General features: G+C 41.6%; 1 protein-coding gene and 2 long non-coding RNA genes across 3 annotated transcripts in view; all 3 read right to left on the bottom strand.

Annotated features, from left to right (window-relative positions):
- Window positions 1-18,966, bottom strand: part of SNTB2 (syntrophin beta 2) — a 124,584-nt gene that overhangs the window by 96,004 nt on the left and 9,614 nt on the right. The window lies entirely within an intron of this gene.
- Window positions 5,910-6,636, bottom strand: LOC116555577. The gene is made up of 2 exons (XR_004270587.1): window positions 6,412-6,636; window positions 5,910-6,089 (listed from the first exon to the last, which is right to left on the bottom strand). It is a non-coding gene; the product is annotated as an uncharacterized LOC116555577 (long non-coding RNA).
- LOC116555575 lies at window positions 15,434-18,663 on the bottom strand. Its single transcript, XR_004270585.1, has 3 exons — window positions 18,484-18,663; window positions 18,369-18,371; window positions 15,434-18,175 (listed from the first exon to the last, which is right to left on the bottom strand). It is a non-coding gene; the product is annotated as an uncharacterized LOC116555575 (long non-coding RNA).

Raw genomic sequence — 18,966 nt, 5'->3', positions numbered from 1 at the left:
CTCAGAATCGCTTGACTCTGGGAGGCGGAGGTTGCAGTGAGTAGAGATCAACTAGAGCAAAACTCTGTCTCAAAAAAAAGAATAAAAGTGCAGCAAATTCCTTATTAACAAAGGCTTACAGAAGATACTTTCGCCGGGCGCGGTGGCTCAAGCCTGTAATCCCAGCACTTTGGGAGGCCGAGGCGGGTGGATCACGAGGTCAAGAGATCGAGACCATCCTGGTCAACATGGTGAAACCCCGTCTCTACTAAAAATACAAAAAATTAGCTGGGCATGGTGGCGCGTGCCTGTAGTCCCAGCTGCTCAGGAGGCTGAGGCAGGAGAATTGCCTGAACCCGGGAGGCGGAGGTTGCGGTGAGCCGAGATCGCGCCATTGCACTCCAGCCTGGGTAACAAGAGCGAAACTCCGTCTCAAAAAAAAAAAAAAACAATTAAAAGAAGATACTTTCTTGTAGGGAAATTAGAGACTAATTACCCACATCTTGATTAAATAGTATATTTACTGGCGAGAAGAGTAATGATGATCACTAAACAAAAAGCTAAAAGGTAGAAGCAGGTAGGGAACAGTGGCTCATGCCTGTAATTCCAGCTACTAGGGAGGCTGAGGCGGGAGGATCATTTGAGCCTAGAAGTTTGAGACCAACTGGGCAACACAATGAGAACCCTCTCTCTACTAAAAAAAATTTGTTTAATTAGCCAGGTGTGGTGGCACACACCTGTAATACTAGTTTCTTGGGGGGCTAAGGTAGGAGGATCTCCTGAGCCCGGGGGGTTAGAGGATGCTGCGAGCTATGACTGCACCACTGCATTCCAGCCTGGGTGACAGAGGGAGACCCAGTCTTTAACAACAACAACAAAAAGGTGGGAGCAAAGAGTTCCTACGTTCCCATCACTTCCTAACAAGCACATAGCTGAGTATAGGAACTCAATGGAAAGGACTTCATGAACATACAATGGGTTATTTTAAATAATACATTGGTTGCATTTAAATATTTTTAAGAAGCATTATTAGAAACTTCTGTTTTATATGAGGAAAAGTTATCTATCCCAACTTTTCTTCTTTCAAATCTATCTAAAGTTGCCAGAACCTTAGAAATTTTTGTTTGGGATCACTAGGGAACCATATGTGTGAAATATGAAAGAAGCAGGTTGGAAATGCCTAATGTATGAAAGAGGAAATGGGAAAGAAAATTATCACCCAGCCGGGCGCGGTGGCTCAAGCCTGTAATCCCAGCACTTTGGGAGGCCGAGGCGGGTGGATCACGAGGTCAAGAGATCGAGACCATCCTGGTCAACATGGTGAAACCCCATCTCTACTACAAATACAAAACATTAGTTGGGCATGGTGGCGCGTGCCTGTAACCCCAGCTACTCAGGAGGCTGAGGCAGGAGAATTGCCCGAACCCAGGAGGCGGAGGTTGCGGTGAGCCGAGATCGCGCCATTGCACTCCAGCCTGGGTAACAAGAGCGAAACTCCGTCTCAAAAAAAAAAAAAAAAAAGAAAAAAGAAAATTATCACCCAAATAAAAGAAAAAGCCATTATGTCACATCCACCAAATAAGATGTCAGAACACAAATCTAAGGATCAGTGGACACAAGTGGGAAGGAAAGAAGCTAAAACTAAAGACCTTTATTCTTGTCTTACAAGGGGCCACAAAAGAAGTATTTGTTAAAATATGAATTCTATCAACAAGCTCTTTCCCAGGATGGAATTGAGGACAACTGCACAGAAAGAACACAATATTTCCTCCCTTAAAGTCTAGGGAAATAAAATGGTTCACGTGTATGAGGACTCCCGTTTACTAAGGAGTTCCACTCTATATACATAGCCAATTTGAAATATAATGTTAGGGAAACAGAAACAAAGATCATTAGTATAAAAATACTATGGTCATACATGATGCACACAGCAGTACCATCACTGAAACTCTTGAATAGTCTTCATTTTCACTTCCATGAGGGCATTTACCAGCAGTTAAAAAAGCAATTTGATGCCAAGCAAGACATGGTAAACTGGAGAGTGGAAAAATACTCGTGTAGGCCACAGACGGTGCAATAGGGATGGATTACTGAAGGGGCGAATGGGGTATATTTCCATACACTGGCAGATCAACTTAAAATATCTTGCTTCAATTTAAGACTGAATGTTCTTAATATGCTTTAGTTTTCCCAGAGCTTAAAGTCAATTCATTTAGGTTGTGGAAATTAACTTGAGGTTTTTCTTTCCACAGAGCAAAATTAATGAATCATCTGTCCTTGTGAAAAATTTGTGATTCTGAGAGAATTTAAAGTTAATGTTAGGAAAGGCCTGAGGTGCTACATTTAAAAGGGATTGTGGCAAAGTCTGACTTCTTTAACTACTGTCTCAACATGTTTTTCTTTTGAGGAGCAACAATTGCTAGAAGCACCAGAAACCTTCCATCGGGCACCAGAGGCTTTGGGTTATGTGCCATCAGGTCTTATCCATATATGGAATATTATTGCTCCTCAAAAGAAATGCTGTTGAGTATACAGCAATGCTGTTCACTTCTGCTTCCTCATACTCCAAGTGAAGAAAAGGAGTCCTCACTAATCTCTAGCTGATCAGACAATATTAAGAGGAAATTCTCAATAAATAATAGATTCTAGACCGCACGCGGTGGTGCACGCCTATAATCCTAGCACTTTGGGAGGCTGAGGTGGGTGGATCACCTGAGGTCAGGGGTTCAAGACCAGCCTAGCCATCACGGTGAAACCCCATCTTTAAAAAAAAAAGAAAAAGAAAAAAAATAATAATAGATTCCGGCCAGGTGCAGTGGTTCACACCTGTAATTCTAGCACTTTGGGAGGGCAAGGCAGGTGGATCGCTTGAGGTCAGGAGTTTGAGACCAGTCTGGCCAACATGGTGAAACCCCATCTCTACTAAAATACAAAAATTAGCCAGGTGTGGTGTCAGGTACCTGTAATCCCAAGTCCTGGGGAGGCTGAGGCAGGAAAATCATTTAAACCCGAGAGGCAGAGGTTGCAGTGAGCCAGGATTGTGCCACTACACTCCAGCCTGGGCGACAGAGCAAGACTCCGTTTCAAAACACAGAATAATAATAATAATAAATGGATTCCCACTGCAATAAAAAAGGGAAGGGGAGGGTTTATGGAAACTGTTTTAAATGGAAAAGAAAAGGCAAAAATTCAAAGGTTAATAATGTTTTTAAAAATTCCAGAACCAGGCTTAGTCTGTAATCCCAGCACTTTGGGAGGCTGAGGCAGTAGGATCACTTGGGGCCAGAAAGTGAAGACCAGCCTGGGCAACAGAGCAAGATCCTGTCTCCATAAAAAAAATTAAAAAATTAGTAAGGCATGGTGACATGTAACTGTAGTTCCAGCTACTCCAGAGGCTAAGGCAGGAGAATTGCTTAAGCCCAGGAGGTCAAAGCTAGCTACAGTAAGCTATAATCGTTCCAGTGCACTCCAGCCCAAAAGACAGACTGAGACCCTGTTTCTAAAAAAAAAAAAAAAAAAAATGGTCGGGCGCGGTGGCTCTTGCCTGTCATCCCAGCACTTTGGGAGGCTAAGGCGGGCAATTCACAGGGCCTAGAGATCAAGACATGTACAACATGACGAAACCCCATCTCTACTAAAATTACAAAATTTAGCTAGGCATGGTGGCATGCACCTGTAGTTCCAGCTACTTGGGAGGCCGAGGCAGGAGAATCGCTTGAACCCAGGAGGTGGAGGTTACAGTGAGCCAAGATCAGTTGCAGTGAGTCAAGACACTTGACATCCGATTTTGGGAGAGTGTCTCACATCTTTAAACTTAGAACTTTGGGAGGCCAAAGTAGGAGGATCAGTTAAGGCCAGGAGTTCAAGATGAACCTGGGAAACATGGCAAAACTCTGTATGTACAAAAAATTACCAGATGTGCCTGGGGGTGTTGGGTCATGCCTGCAATCCCAGTACTTTGGGAGGCTGAGGCAGTTGGATCACTTGAGGCCTGCAGTTCAAGACCAGTCTGGCCAACATGGTGAAACCCCATCTCTAATGAAAATATAAAACTTAGCCAGGCATAGTGGCACATGCCTGTAGTCCCAGTTACTCAGGAGGCTGAGGCACAAGAATCACTTGAACCCAGGAGATGGCAGCTGCAGTGAGCCAAGATCATGCCACTGCACTCCAGCCTGGGTGATAGAGCAAGACTCTGTCTCCAAAAAAAAAAAAATTACCAGATATGGTAGTATGTGTCTGTAGTCCCAGCTACTCAGGAGGCTAAGGTGGGAGGATCACCTGAGTCTGGGAGATAGAGACTGCAGTAAGCTGTAATCACACCACTGTATTCTAGCCTAGGTAAAAGAGTGAGACCCTGTCTCAAAAAAAAAAAAAAAAAAATTCTAACAGTGCATGAAATTTACAGCCTACATTTAGTATGAATAGTACCTATCATACTACCTTCCATTATAAACTAGAAATGTATATTTGTTCAAAGTAATGCCCACTATCTAGGGAGATGTAAGGAGTTACTCCCTGCTTTCTTTTTTTTTTTTTTTTTTGAGATGGAGTCTCGCTCTGTTGCCCAGGCTAGAGTGCCCCATGGTACAATCTTGGCTCACTGCAACCTCCACCTCCTGGGTTCAAGCAATTCTCCTACATCAGCTTTCTGAGTAGCTGAGACTACAGGTGCCCGCTACCATGCCCGGCTAATTTTTGTATTTTTAGTAGGGACGGGGTTTCAACATATTGGTCAGGCTGGTCTCAAATTCCTGACGTCAGGTGATCTGCCCATCTTGGCCTCCCAAAGTGCTGAGATTACAGGCGTGAGCCACTGTACCCTGCCTCCCTCTTTATAAGCCTTGAGATGAAAGTTAGGAAGCACATAAACACGGAGAAAGCCTCTAACTCGGGGAACAGAGGAGACGGGCCAGAGACTAGCCCCTTCATTAAACAGTAAGTGACTACAAGGACATTTGCCTCAGTCATGGTTAAATTTGAAGGGATAACTGGAAGGCTGGGGACAAAAAGGTATAGCTAAACATCACAGACACTCAGGTAATAGCTGAAATTATAGGTGCAGATAACCTAAACATTAGATGTAAACAAGGGGAATGAGTCAGGGCTCCACCAGCTTGTGCTGGTGTGCTCCTAAACTAAGTAGCATTCCTTTCTCAAACATGCAGACTGATATCCTGAAGCAATTTTCCATCCAGGTATGAAGCATGGAAGAAGAGAATTAACAATTTTTGAGGCACTCAAAAAAGAATACTATTGAATTCTCATGTTTTAACCAAACTCAAAATTATTACTCTCCAAATAAGGAATCTAAAATATTCAAACTTTTTTCTGACAATCTGAAAATAATTTCTCAAATGTTTTTGGTTTTCTGGTTTGCTCGGGGCTTTTTGCTTTGTTTTTTGAGGAGTGCTGTTGACAATAAGTATAATCTAGCAAAATTAACATTCCTTTCAGCTGTATACTGTATTCAAACCTGGTTAATACTCAATGATTAAGCAATAGTTACCCACCCCCAATTTTAAACATACATCCCTTTTATAAAGAATTTTAGATTTTTTCAAATGGATAAAATTAATACCTTATATAAAGCAGTATTCAAGGATTTTATGTCCCTGCCTCCCTAATCTCTTTTTTTTTTTTTTTTTTTTTTGAGATGGAGTCTTGCTTTGTTGCTAGGCTGGAGTGCAGTGGCACAATCTCAGCTCATGCAACCTCCGCCTCCTGGGTTCAAGTGATTCTCCTGCCTCAGCCTCCCGAGTAGCTGGTACCACAGGTGCCCGACACCACACCTGGCTAATGTTTTGTATTTTAGTAGAGATGGGGTTTCACCATGTTGGCCAGGATGGTTTCGATCTGACCCTGTGATCTGCCTGACTTGGCCTCCCAAAGTGCTGGGATTACAGGCCCTAATCCTTTCTATTTTGCCATTTTTTTCCCATTCAGCACCACATCAACATATTGTATAAATAAGTTAGCCTGCTGCTTTAAGTAAAGATCTACATTTAAGAGAGTTTTACAAGTTATAAGATGGCAACTTTTTGGCTTAGTGCATTCTCTCCCATTTATCAGTGTTAATGAGGAGCCATTCTAGTCCTGTGACATTAATACTTTTTTTTTTTTTTTTTTTTTTTTTTTTTTTTTTTGAGACAGAGTTTCACTCCTGTTACCCAGGCTGGAGTGCAATGGCACGATCTCGGCTCACCGCAACCTCCGCCTCCTGGGTTCAGGCAATTCTCCTGCCTCAGCCTCCTGAGTAGCTGGAATTACAGGCACGTGCCACCATGCCCAGCTAATGTTTTGTATTTTTAGTAGAGACGGGGTTTCACCATGTTGACCAGGATGGTCTCGATCTCTTGACCTCGTGATCCACCCACCTCGGCCTCCCAAAGTGCTGGGATTATAGGCGTGAGCCACCGCGTCCAGCAATACTTTTTTTTTTTTTTTTAAGAAATGGGGTTTCACCATGTTGGTAAGACTGGTTTCAAACTCCTGACCTCGTGATCTGCCCACCTTGGCCTCCCAAAGTGCTGGGATTACAGGCGTGAGCCACCATGCCCGGCCCATTAATACTATTTCAATGCTAACACTGTACAAGATGCTTAAAAAAAAAAAAAAAAGAAGAAGAAGAAGAAGAAGAAGAAGGCATTAAAAATAAATAAATAAATAAAATAAAATGGCTGGGTGCAGTTGCTCACACCTGTAATCCCAGAACTTTTGGTGGCCGAGGTGGGTGGATCACGAGTTCAAGAGATTGAGACCATCCTGGCCAACATAGTGAAACACTATCTCTACTAAAAATACAAAAATTATCCAGGCATGGTGGCAGGTGCCTGTAATCCCACCTACTTGGGAGGCTGAGGCAGGAGAATCGCTTGAACCAGGGAGGTGGAGGTTGCAGTGAACTGAGATCACCACTGCACTCCGGCCTGGGCAATAGATGGAGACTCCATCCCCCTACCAAAAAAAAAAAAAAATTTACATTGTAAAGGACAATATAGATCAATATCAAAACATCTCTGGTAGGCCGGGCGCGGTGGCTCACGCCTGTAATCCCAGCACTTTGGGAGGCAGAGGCGGGTGGATCACGAGGTCAAGAGATCGAGACCATCCTGGTCAACACGGTGAAACCCCGTCTCTACTAAAACTACAAAAAATTAGCTGGGCATGGTGGCGTGTGCCACCTACTACTCAGCTACTCAGGAGGCTGAGGCAGGAGAATTGCCTGAACCCAGGAGGCGGAGGTTGCGGTGAGCCGAGATCGCACCATTGCATTCCAGCCTGGGTAACAAGAGTGAAACTCTGTCTCAAAAAAAAAAAAACAAAAAACAAAAAACATCTCTGGTGAAGCATGGTTTTCAGAAATTCACTTTAGTCTTTTTGTTGTTGTTTTTAGCAGAATTTATATTTGCCCAGAGCCAGTTTAATTTTTTCAATTATTTTTACTTTATGTTAATAAAAAAAATTTTATTCTAGAATGTAATTAATAATCTTTGAAGAGACTAATATAGGATATTCATCTTTAGTACTGAAAAATATTATATATATTGGTAGTGGTTTTCTAAAATGTTGCCATCCCTTATTGCAATAAAAACAGAGTTAACAATGTAAATACTTTTATTGGCCAACAATTAGGGGAAATAAAGAGGTAAATCCAAGACACTTAGCGTTCAGTAAAACGGGTTTTGTTTCATTTGGGCATACATTTACTTGTAAAGATGAGTATACTCTGGAGAATGCTACTTTGTTAAAATTGGCATTTTCTACTGGGCTGGTGACTCACACCTGTAATCCCAGTGCTCCTGAGGCTAAGGTGGACAGATCATTTGAGGTCAGGAGGTTGACACGAGCCTGGCCAACACGGTGAAACCCTGTCTCCATTAAAAATGCAAAAATTAGCCAGCTGTGGTGTGGTGGTGCATACCTGTAATCCCAGCTGCTCAAGAGGCTGAGGCAGGAGAATCACTTGAACCCAGGAGGCAGAGGTTACAGTGAGCCGAGACTGCACCATTGCACGCCAGCCTGGGCAACAGAGTGAAACTCTGCTTAAAAAAAAAAAAAAAAAAAAGAAAACCTGGTATTTTCTAAAAGTAAAATAACATAGTAATATATCAAAAATAAAAGCAGTAACAAAAAATATTTGGCTAGATTAGAAAAGAAAAATTTTTATATAAAGCTGTTTTCAGATAATGAATAAAATTATTACAAGAATATTTCAGAAGTCAGTTGTATTATTACTAATAAAGTATTTAAACTATTATTATTATTGTTTTTTGAAATGGAGTTTCGCTCTTGTTGCCCAGGCTGGAGTGCAATGGTGTGATCTTGACTCACCGCAACCTCCACCTTCCAGATTCAAGTGATTCTCCCGCCTCAGCCTCTGAGTAGCTGGGATTACAGGCATGCACCACCATGCCCAGCTATTTTTGTATTTTTAGTAGAGACGGGGTTTCTCCATGTTGGTCAGGCTAGTCTCAAACTCCCAACCTCAGGTGATCCGCCCCGCCTCAGCCTCCCAAAGTGCTGGGATAACAGGCGTGACCCACCGCGCCTGGCCTTAAATTATTTTTAAAAATGGATACAGAGCCTTCAAAATCAGCTATTTCATTAAATCTGTTTGCTGAAATTTGAACATCACTGCTTGTTCCATTCTTTGCTCTTTAGACATGACTTTCCCCTCAAAACATACGCTCCATCCTTCCCACCTCCTACACCTATTCCATGTCCCACCCTTCTCTCATCTGACCCAAAATACATTCCTACTACTTGCTCATTTATTCCAATTTCTCTCAGCGTTTGTCTACCACTTGTAATGTATGAAATACTTTGGATTCACTTATGTGTAATTTATTAGTATTTACAAACTCATTTTGGGTACTTCTTAAAAGTAAAATCTTTGGGACTTATATATTCTACTTCCCTCAGAGTATCTAACAGAGTGTAGTTATTCAGTATGAGTTGATTAATTACACTCAGCTTTGGATCCAGCATGGAAAAAAACAAGGAAAAGACTGGGAGACATTAACTGGATAACCTCCAGACAGATGCAACAACACAGAATCCAGAGCACAATTTTCCTGAAGATTAAGCCAATCATAACAATAAATCCTGTTAGTCTTTAGACTCGCTAGCTTCTTAACCCAAACTGATCCACCAGAGAGGCAGTCTATTATAATGGTTAATATCCAAGGCTATGTAGTTTGAGAAATCTGAGTAACTAATCTTGCCTCTATCACCTACAAATGGCATGGCCTTGCACTGATTGTTTAATCTTCCAGGACTCAATTTCTTTACATTTTAAATGGGGATGATGCACCTGAGTCACAGGGCTGTTAAAAGAATAAGTTGTGATAATAAACATAAAGAGCTTAGCAGAGTACCTCTTAATAAATGTTATTATTATTTATTTCTATTCCTTTCATTTTTAAAAATTTACAGCTTAGCTACAATTTTTTTTTTTTTTTTGAAACAGGGTCTTGCTCCATTGCCCAGGCTGGAGTATAGTAGCTCAAACACAGCTCACTGCAGCTTCAATCTCCGAAGTTCAAGTGATCCTTCCACTTCAGCCTCCCTAGTAGCTGGACCACAGGTGCTCGCCACCACACCTGGCTCATTTTTTTTTACATGTTTTGTAGAGCCAGGGTCTTGCCACGTTACACAAGCTGTTAATGAATTACTGGGCTCAAGTGATATCACCTGGACCTCCCAAAGTGCTGGAATTACAGGTGTGAGCCAACACGGCCTGGCCAAAAATATTTTAAGCTCTATAGCCTGTTATAGTGAACATAAGTTAGCCTAGCAACTGCCCCACTCCAGATTATGAGTCTGATAAGGCTACCAACCTCAATACACCAGGGATGGGCACGTGACACAGGTCTAGATTGCAGTCTCCATCATTTTGGTAATAGTGATAAGTCTAAGGAACTGGCAAAACAGAACTATTGAAGTTCTACCTCCAAACTGATAATGTGAGTAGTAAAAGAACCTTCCAGTTTTTCTTATAGGGGTTAGTTATTAAGTTAAGGCAATATATTCCTAGAGCTACAGGCACCATGTTAGCTGGCTATACAGAATTAGACCCTTCACAGCAGGAGATGTTGCAGCCAAGATAATTTCAGCCTTTGGATCCCACTGCACCTAAACCTAGATCCACCCCCAGTCTCAGGAGTTACATAAGGCAATACATTCCACTTCTGCTTAAATTAGTTGGTTTTGGGTTTCTGGAACCAAAATAATTCTTACTAAAAAAAAATTGCAAGCCAGGGACAGTAGTTCACACCTGTAATCACAACTACTCCAGGGGTTAAGGCAAGAGGATCACCTGAGCCCAAGAGTTCAAGGCTGCAGTAAGCAATGATCATGCTATTGTACTCCAACCTGGGCAACTAAGTGAAACTGTCTCTAAAAAAATAATGACAATAAATACTTTTTTTAAGTTAAAAATAAATTATGTATGTCTACTTTGATAGACAAAAGATTCTTCTCCATCTCTCTGACTTCAAGAGCTGTCCCTGAGCTTTACATACTTTTGTTGTTCTACCTATTATATATATATATATATATATATATATATATATATATTTTTTTTTTTTTTTTGAGACGGAGTTTCACTCATGTTACCCAGGCTGGAGTGCGATGGCGCGATCTCGGCTCACCGCAACCTCCGCCTCCTGGGTTCAGGCAATTCTCCTGCCTCAGCCTCCTGAGTAGCTGGGATTACAGGCACGCACCACCATGCCCAGCTAATTTTTTGTATTTTTAGTAGAGACGGGGTTTCACCATGTTGACCAGGATGGTCTCGATCTCTTGACCTCGTGATCCACCCGCCTCGGCCTCCCAAAGTGCTGGGATTACAGGCTTGAGCCACCGCGCCCGGCCCTACCTATAAAATATTATCTTAATGCACATTTACAAACTTGCCTGAAATCCATAGAAATGTGATGTTCGAAATACCACTAAAATGGCTGGATGTGGTGGCACACACCTGTAAATCCAACACTTTGGGAGGCCAAGGTGGGTGAATCATGAGGTCATGGGAGGCCAAGGAGGGTGAATCATGAGGTCAGGAGTTTGAGATCAGCCTGGCCGATATGGTGAAACCCCATCTCTACTAAAAATACAAAAATTAGGCCGGGTGCCATGGCTCACGGTGTCAGGAGATTGAGACCATCCTGGCTAACACAATGAAAACCTGTCTCTACCAAAAATAAAAAAATTAGCTAGGCATGGTGGCATGTGCCTATAGTCCCAGCTACTTGGGAGGCAGCAGAATTGTCTGAACCTGGGAAGCAGAGGTTGCAGTGAGCCGACACTGTGCCACTGCACTCCAGCTTGGGTGACAGAGCAAGACTCTGTCTCCAAAAAAAAGAAAAAAAACCCCACTAAAACAAATACTGAAAATAATTTATTATTCACTTGACATGTCAAGCATTTTTAAAAAGCTCCAACGAGCTCACCTGTACCTAAGCAAATTTATTATTCTGACTTTCATTTTACAGCTGTCTGTAATGTTTCTAAATCTCTTCATATGGTGGTTTCTCATTTAATCTCTATTATCATCTTCTGATGGTTTTAGAACAATGTAATGAATGTCTACTATTTATGCCTGCCTAGCATCCACTTCCCATTCTTCTGTTAACATCACCTTAATTCTCCTTTGAGAAACCCCTACTTTTAGTCCATGTGGTTCTAGGGAAATTGCCCCATTCCCTGGGTACAGGTCTGAGGTGACCTGATACAGGCCTGGCCAATCAGAACATCTGGTACCTCTTGGCCATATGACTGAAACATAGATGAGTAAGGCCCAGTATTTTTGGTTGGAATGATTGTGAAAGAGATATTACAAAGTGATCAGTTCTCGCCAAATTAATTTATAGATTTAATACAATTTTTATCAAAATTCCAGAGGATTTAATAATAATAAAATCATTCCAATATTTATCTGGAGAAATAAGTAACTCTACTATACCAGCCAGCAATTGTCTCTTGTTATTTTTCAAATTTTTATTGGCTGGTACGGTCCACTTCAATTACCAGATACAAGTTACAGCTACAAAATACAGTACGGTATGTTACAAAACACTAAAATGGAATATAATAGATACTCCAGAATCAGTGCAGAGAATATAAAAAGTGCTATTTAGAAAGGTGTATTTCAAATCAACAAGGAAAGGACAGGTCATCTCATCCCAAGAGGGGCAGATGTGCAGCATGCATATTGTACCCCATCCTCAGGCACACTCACTGCAGATATCACTAATTAAGCACAGCACTTGTTCCTGCTCAACCTAGAAACAGCCTTGGATCTTTCCCCACATGGCACTCTAGGCAGCCACCACCAATCTATCAGACTAAGCATGCAAGAGGATTATTTCACAAATAATGCTGAGGCAATCAGTTAACTATTTGGAAAAATAAATAAAGTTAAGCCACTACTGCATACCATATGCCAAAATAAATTCTACATAGATTAAGAAGTTAAATGTAAGAATTGAAACCATAAAAGGACTGGAACAAAGCTGTTGCAAGAGACATTCTCAGAGACAAACAGAGAAGCTCTGCAGTGAGAAGAAATGCGGGAGAATAAGAGCAAGTGTCCTCAAGCACTGCCTTGGGTTCCTGACATTTCTGAGGCCCAGCTCTTCCTGAAGTCCTGACACCTGTCTGGCTCTTTATAACACCTCAATCCTTTTTCTTTTTCTTTTCTTTTTTTTTTGAGACAGAGTCTTGCTCTGTTTCCCAGGCTGGAATGCAGAGACACCATCTCGGCTCACTACAACCTCCGCCTCCCGGGTTCTTACAACTCTCCTGCCTCAGCCTCCTGAGTAGCTGGGAGTATGGGTGCACGCCGTTGCACCCGGCTAATTTTTGCATTTTGTATTTTAGTAGAGACGGGGTTTCACTGTGTTGCCCAGGCTGATCTTGAACTCCTGAACTCAGGCAATCCGCCCGCCTTGGCCTCTCAAAGTGCTGGGATTACAGGCATGAGCCACCGCGCCCAGTCCACACCTCCATCCTTTTATTTCAACTAGTTTAAATGGGTTTCTGTGTTTTGAAACCCAAGGAGCCTTGAAAAAGGCATTTTCTTTCTTTTTAAAAATTTTGTTAGTTGAGCAATTCATTTTACTATAAATAAATAAGTATAGGCCAGACACGGTGGCTCACACCTGTAATCCCAGCCCCTTGTGAGGCGGAGTCAGGCAGATCACCTGAGACCAGCCTGGCCAACATAGAGAAGCCCCATGTCTACTAAAAATTACAAAAATTAGCCGGGCGTGGTGGCACATACCTGCAATCTTAGCTACTTGGGAGGCTGAGACAGGACAACTGTTTGAACCCAGGAGGTGGAGGTTGCAGTGAGCTGAGATGGTGCCTCTGCACTTCAGCCTGAGCAACAGAGTGAGACTCTGTCTCTTAAAAAAAAAAAAAAAAAAACAACAACAAAAAGATACTGAGTCTTTTTCAATGAAAAATTAAAGCTTCCAATTTTTCTAAATGTGAAGTGTAACTTTTTTTTTTTTCAGATTTAAAATAGAGATGGGGTCTCACTAGGTTGACCAAGATGATCTTAAACTCTTGGCCTCAAGTGATCCTCCCGCCTCTGCCTTCCGAAGTGCTGAGATTACAGGCATGACTCACCACACCTGCCTAGGTGTAACATTTTATATGCATGACAGATTAAATTCAAAAATACACTGATCAACTTTCTCATCTATTTCATTAAGCTGACTTTTCATGAAACATTCAAAACAATTCACAAATTTTAAAGCAAGAGGGTCAGAAGACAGCAAAAAGAAAAATGTTACAGAAAAGTCAAAGCAATAAAAAAATTTCATTTCACATATTCTCAAATAATTGTAGCATTCTAACGTCTTGGGGGCCAGATATAAAGTCACGTTTGAATTTTATAATTCTTTTATCATTTCTAAAACACAAACCTACTGCTAGCCTAATCGCTAGCACTTTGTTCATATATAAAAGTATTTCATGAGTTTTGTTTTTACACTAAAATCAAACACAAGTTTTATTAAGGAATCAGTGCATATTCCTCAGAAAGACACTTAAATAAAGTAACCAAATCAACTGTATTTCTCCAAGCACAAAATAATAAACCTAACTGACCACACCATCATTTCTCCAAAGGAATTCAAAAGCTCCTTTATCTAATATAGAAAAAAGACCCTTTAAAGGAAGAATATGCTCTCATCCATGTGACTGGATATAGTGTAATGTTTATAAATTAAAATTTTTCTTCTCAATTCCCAGACAGCAAACAGAGTTACATGACTTAGGTGCTTTACAACAAAGTTGAACAGTATGAGAGTAACACTCTCCAAATTATTCCCCTTTTCCACTAGTAACCATTCTTCTACTGTCCCTGGATAGAAATCTCAGGGCTAATTCACTATATCCAATCAGCCACTGTATCCTATCATTTCTTTCTTTAAAAGTGTCTCTCAATTTTTCTACCCTAGTGTTTCTGAGGGATCAAACCCTGTGCCAGTAACAAAAACTCACTGCAAAAGATTCTCTGGAAATACCAAATTTTTGGGTGCACGGGCAGTTGGAAGGAGAGGAAACTTCTCAGTGGACTCTGAAATGAATGTCCCCTGACAAGAATCAACTGCTTTAAAGCATTTCTTGAATTGAATCCTCTGCTCTATTCCCACGGCCACTACACCACCCGTTCCAAAGGTGATCACCTCTGGCTTAGATTACTTTTCACTACAACAGCTGCAGTTTTTCCCACCTTTGGTCTTTCCTCTTTGCATTGCATCCAGTGCTTCCACTGCTGCCAACCCAAAATTCTGTTCCTATCACATCACTTCCTGGATCAAAAATGAATTACATCAGTTTCCCACCTCTTCTATCTCTTCAACCTCTCACTCTTTCTGTTGGTTGGCCTTTTCTCTTGCTATACACATATGTCCCGATTATTTCCCGATTTAAAACAAAACAAAATAAAAAACCACCAATAAAGTAAAACGTTTCTTGGACATTTTATTTGACTCTAGGTACTGCCTTTGCCTTTTTTTTTTTTTTGAGACAGGGTCTTGCTCTGCTGTCCAGGCTGGAGTACATGGCACAATCATGGCTTGTAGCCTTGACCTCCTGGGCTCAAGCAATCCTCCCACCTCAGCCTCCTGAGTAGCTGCAACTACAGGTGCATGCCACCACACCCAGCTAATTTTTGCATTTTCTGTAGAGATGGGGTCTTGCCCAAGCTGTTCTCAAACTCCTGGCCTCAAGTGATCCTCCCACTTTGGCCTCCCAAAGTGCTCAGATTACAGATGTAAACCACTATGCCCAGCTGCCTCTGTCTCTTTTATTTTGCTGAAAAGTTTTTTTAGTCCACAGCCGGGCACGGTGGCTCATGCCTGTAATCCCAGCACTTTGGGAGGCTGAGGCAGGTAGATCACCTGAGGTCAGGAGTTCGAGACCAGCCTGACCAACATGGAGAAACCCCATCTCTACAAAAAATACAAAAAAATTAGCCGGGCATGGGGCACATGCCTGTAATCCCGGCATAGTCTACTTACTGCCTTCTGCTCCTGTCACTTTGCTGAAACTGCTCTTATGAGGACTCCAATGGTTTTGTACTCTAATGACCAAGCCCAATGGACTTTTTAGCTCTCAACTTCCTTGAATTCTGTAATATCTGAAGATGCCAATCACTCCCAACTCCTTGAAATTCTTGTCTATCTAACCACCACTATAAACTTTTCTCCAGATTGTCCTCTTAAGTCCTGGACCATTCGTCTCCAGATTCTTCTTCCTTTACCTGGTTTTAAATGTAGGGGTTCGGCAGGATTCCATCCTAGTTCTACTTCTCAATTTGCACTCTTCTCTCTTGACGACTTCATCTACACTCATGAGTCAATTACTACTTCCACCCTGACATCTGGTAAATCTTCATCCCAGCTTACATTTCTCTTGGTTACAGACCTGTACTTCCAGCCAGCTACTGACCTTTTTCTACTGAGATGTCACACAGGTAATTCAAATTAAACATGCCCCACACTAAACTTACCTTCACTCAGAAAACTAGGTTGTCCTCTGTTCATTTTGGTTTCAGTTATCCAGCTTTCCAAGCTAGAAATCCAGAAGTTACCTCCATTTCTTTCTCTTCAGACCTCAAACATTCAGACCTGTTCTTTTCTTTCTCGCTATTTCTCCACTTCACACTGTCCTATCCAGTCTCACTATCCTTATGGTGTTGCAATTAGCCTCCTAACTGCTTTTCCTTACTTGATGTCTGGAGATCCTATACTCCATCTGCCACTCTCAACTTTCTAAAACATTTTCCCTCATTTAAAGCACTTCGGCAGCACCCTGTGGCCTAAAACTTTTTCAGAGCACATGTACATCAGTAAAAATTTGAGTATATATCTTCAATCTATGAATATTTATTAACGCATATATACTATAAACCATATGTAAAATACAGAAACCAATAAAGACTGAGATACAGAAAAACAAAGATATAAACATAATCCAGATGAAGTCATTCTATCTAAATGTCATATAGTAGCTACTATATGACTCAAAGTACAATACATTCTTAAGGTGAAGTTCATTATTGATGATAATGTATATATATCAACATTTCAAATAGTCTTCTTGACAATTCATTTTTTAAGCTGACACCTTGACAGATTATAATTACCTTGACAAAGAGCTCCCACCAGGAGGAGAAATGTCAGTTCTAACTTTTTTTTAATGTTTGCAGTGCTAGAATTTTCTTCAGTGTACTATTTCTTTGTGCAAATCTCTAAGCCACTTGTTCATTTTGTGAAAATTAATGTAACTAAAAAAAGATAATATAAATCCACTCAACCAGGCTCAAGTAAACTGCAACAAGTAGCATTCTGGTAACAGCAGCCAAACTGGTAAGGTCACCACTGTCAATTCCTCGGCTTTGTGAAGCTTCTGTTCTGTCACTTTGCTGAAATTGCTCTTATGAAGGCTCCAACAATCATAAGACATCAGCTTGTATAAAAAGTGGGTAATGGCACCATCTTATAAGACTGAGCAAGAGAACCAGTGTTATCTATAAATTAAATATTAATAAGGCTCTATTTCTTTATATTCAAGTTGAAAAAGTAAATATAAACCTCATTTAGAGACAATTGCTTAGCACCACATACAAGGCTCTCAAAGACCTGGCCTCTGCACACCTTTCCAGCCTGCTCTCCAGACACACACTTCCTGTACCTTACCACACTTTACTTGTCTCAAAAAACCAGCTACTTATCACTTTCTTACCTTCAACATGCTGTCCTTTGCACTCCTACCTCCAACACCCTGTGTTCGCACCTCTATTAAAGCCTCTATCACAACGTGCAATAACTGTTTCCTTACTAGCCTAAAAAGAGATTACTCCCAACTTGGAATTGCCAGCATCTACCACAACACTTTGTTTGCAGTAGGTACTTAATAAATGCTGAAAATGGTCCAAATTCCTTTGGCTGGCTTTCCATAACTTGTATAATCTGCCTTCAATCTATCTGCCCAACTTTATTTTCCTCCCTCAAGTCCATACCAGTTAGCCATTCCCCTCACTTCATATCATATGTCATGCTCATTTTGGCTTTTGCTCAGGCTGTACCCTCAACTTGAACTGACTTCAGTCTACAGAGCAGTAGCCTTGTCCTTCAAGCCTGAGATCAAATCTCCTTTCCCTAGGAAGTCATGCTCAATTATTTCATCCCCCAATTAACCATTCCCTTTAGTGAACTCTCGAAGACTTTTACACACTTTAGCAATTATTTTCTATGGGGTAGTTTTCCTTTTTTTTTTTTCCTTTTTCTTTTGAAGACAGGGTCTTGCTCTGTCACCCAGGCTGGAGTGCAGTGATATGATCTGCAACCTCTGTCTCCCAGGTTCAAGTGATTCTCTTGCCTCAGCCTCCCGAGCAGCTGGGTTTAAAGGCACACACTTCCAAGCCTGACTAAACTTTGTATTTTTAGTAGGAACAGGGTTTCATGTTGGCCAGGCTGGTCTTGAACCCCTGACCTCATGATCCATCCACCTCAGCCTCCCAAAGTGCTGGGATTACAGACATGAGCCACCACGTCTGGCCTATGGTGTACTTTTCTTTCCCCAGTTTCTAATTATTTGATGCCAAGGATCATCTTCATTTTACTTAGCACACTGATCTCTCACAGCACACTGCAACATAACAAGACACAGGAGGCTGGGCGCGTTGGCTCAAGCCTGTAATACCAGCACTTTGGGAGACCAAGGCGGGCGGATCACGAGGTCAAGAGATAGACACCATCCTGGTCAACATGGTGAAACCCTGTCTCTACTAAAAATACAAAGCATTAGCTGGGCATGGTGGTGTGTGCCTGTAATCCCAGCTACTCAGAAGGTTGAGGCAGGAGAACTGCCTGAACCCAGGAGGCAGAGGTTGCGGTGAGCCGAGATCATGCCATTGCACTCCAGCCTGGGTAACAAGAGCGAAACTCCGTCTCAAAAACAAAAACAAGACACAGGAGACACTAAAGATCTGATTGATTAGTTGTAGGTAGCCCAGTCCAGGGGAGGAAGCACTGGACTGGGTTTTAGTCCAAGTTCTACCACTAATTTGTCAGGTGACCTTAGACATGTCACTTAAACTCCGGTTGTTCATTCCTCATCTATAAGATCAAACATTACTTGGGCCGGGCACAGTGGCTCACATCTGTAATCCCAGCTCTTTGGGAGGCCAAGGTGGGTGGATCATGAGGTCGGGAGTTCAAGACAAGCCTGGCCAAGATGGTGAAACCCCATCTCTACTAAAATACAAAAATAAGCCACGCATGATGGTGGGCACCTGTAGTCCCAGGTACTCGGGAGGCTGAGGCAGGGAACTGCCTCAGCCCAGGAGGCGGAGGTTGCAGTGAGTCAAGATCACACCTCTGCACTCCAGCCTGGGCAACAGAGTAAGACTCTGTCTAAAAAAAAAAAAAAAAAAAAAAAAAAAAAAAAAAAAAAAAAAAAAAA

The sequence above is a fragment of the Sapajus apella genome, unplaced genomic scaffold (genome assembly GCF_009761245.1).
Source record: "Sapajus apella isolate SASKATOON/1434 unplaced genomic scaffold, GSC_monkey_1.0 scaffold15, whole genome shotgun sequence".
NCBI lineage: Eukaryota > Metazoa > Chordata > Mammalia > Primates > Cebidae > Sapajus > Sapajus apella.
This window is presented reverse-complemented; position numbering and strand designations above follow the sequence as displayed.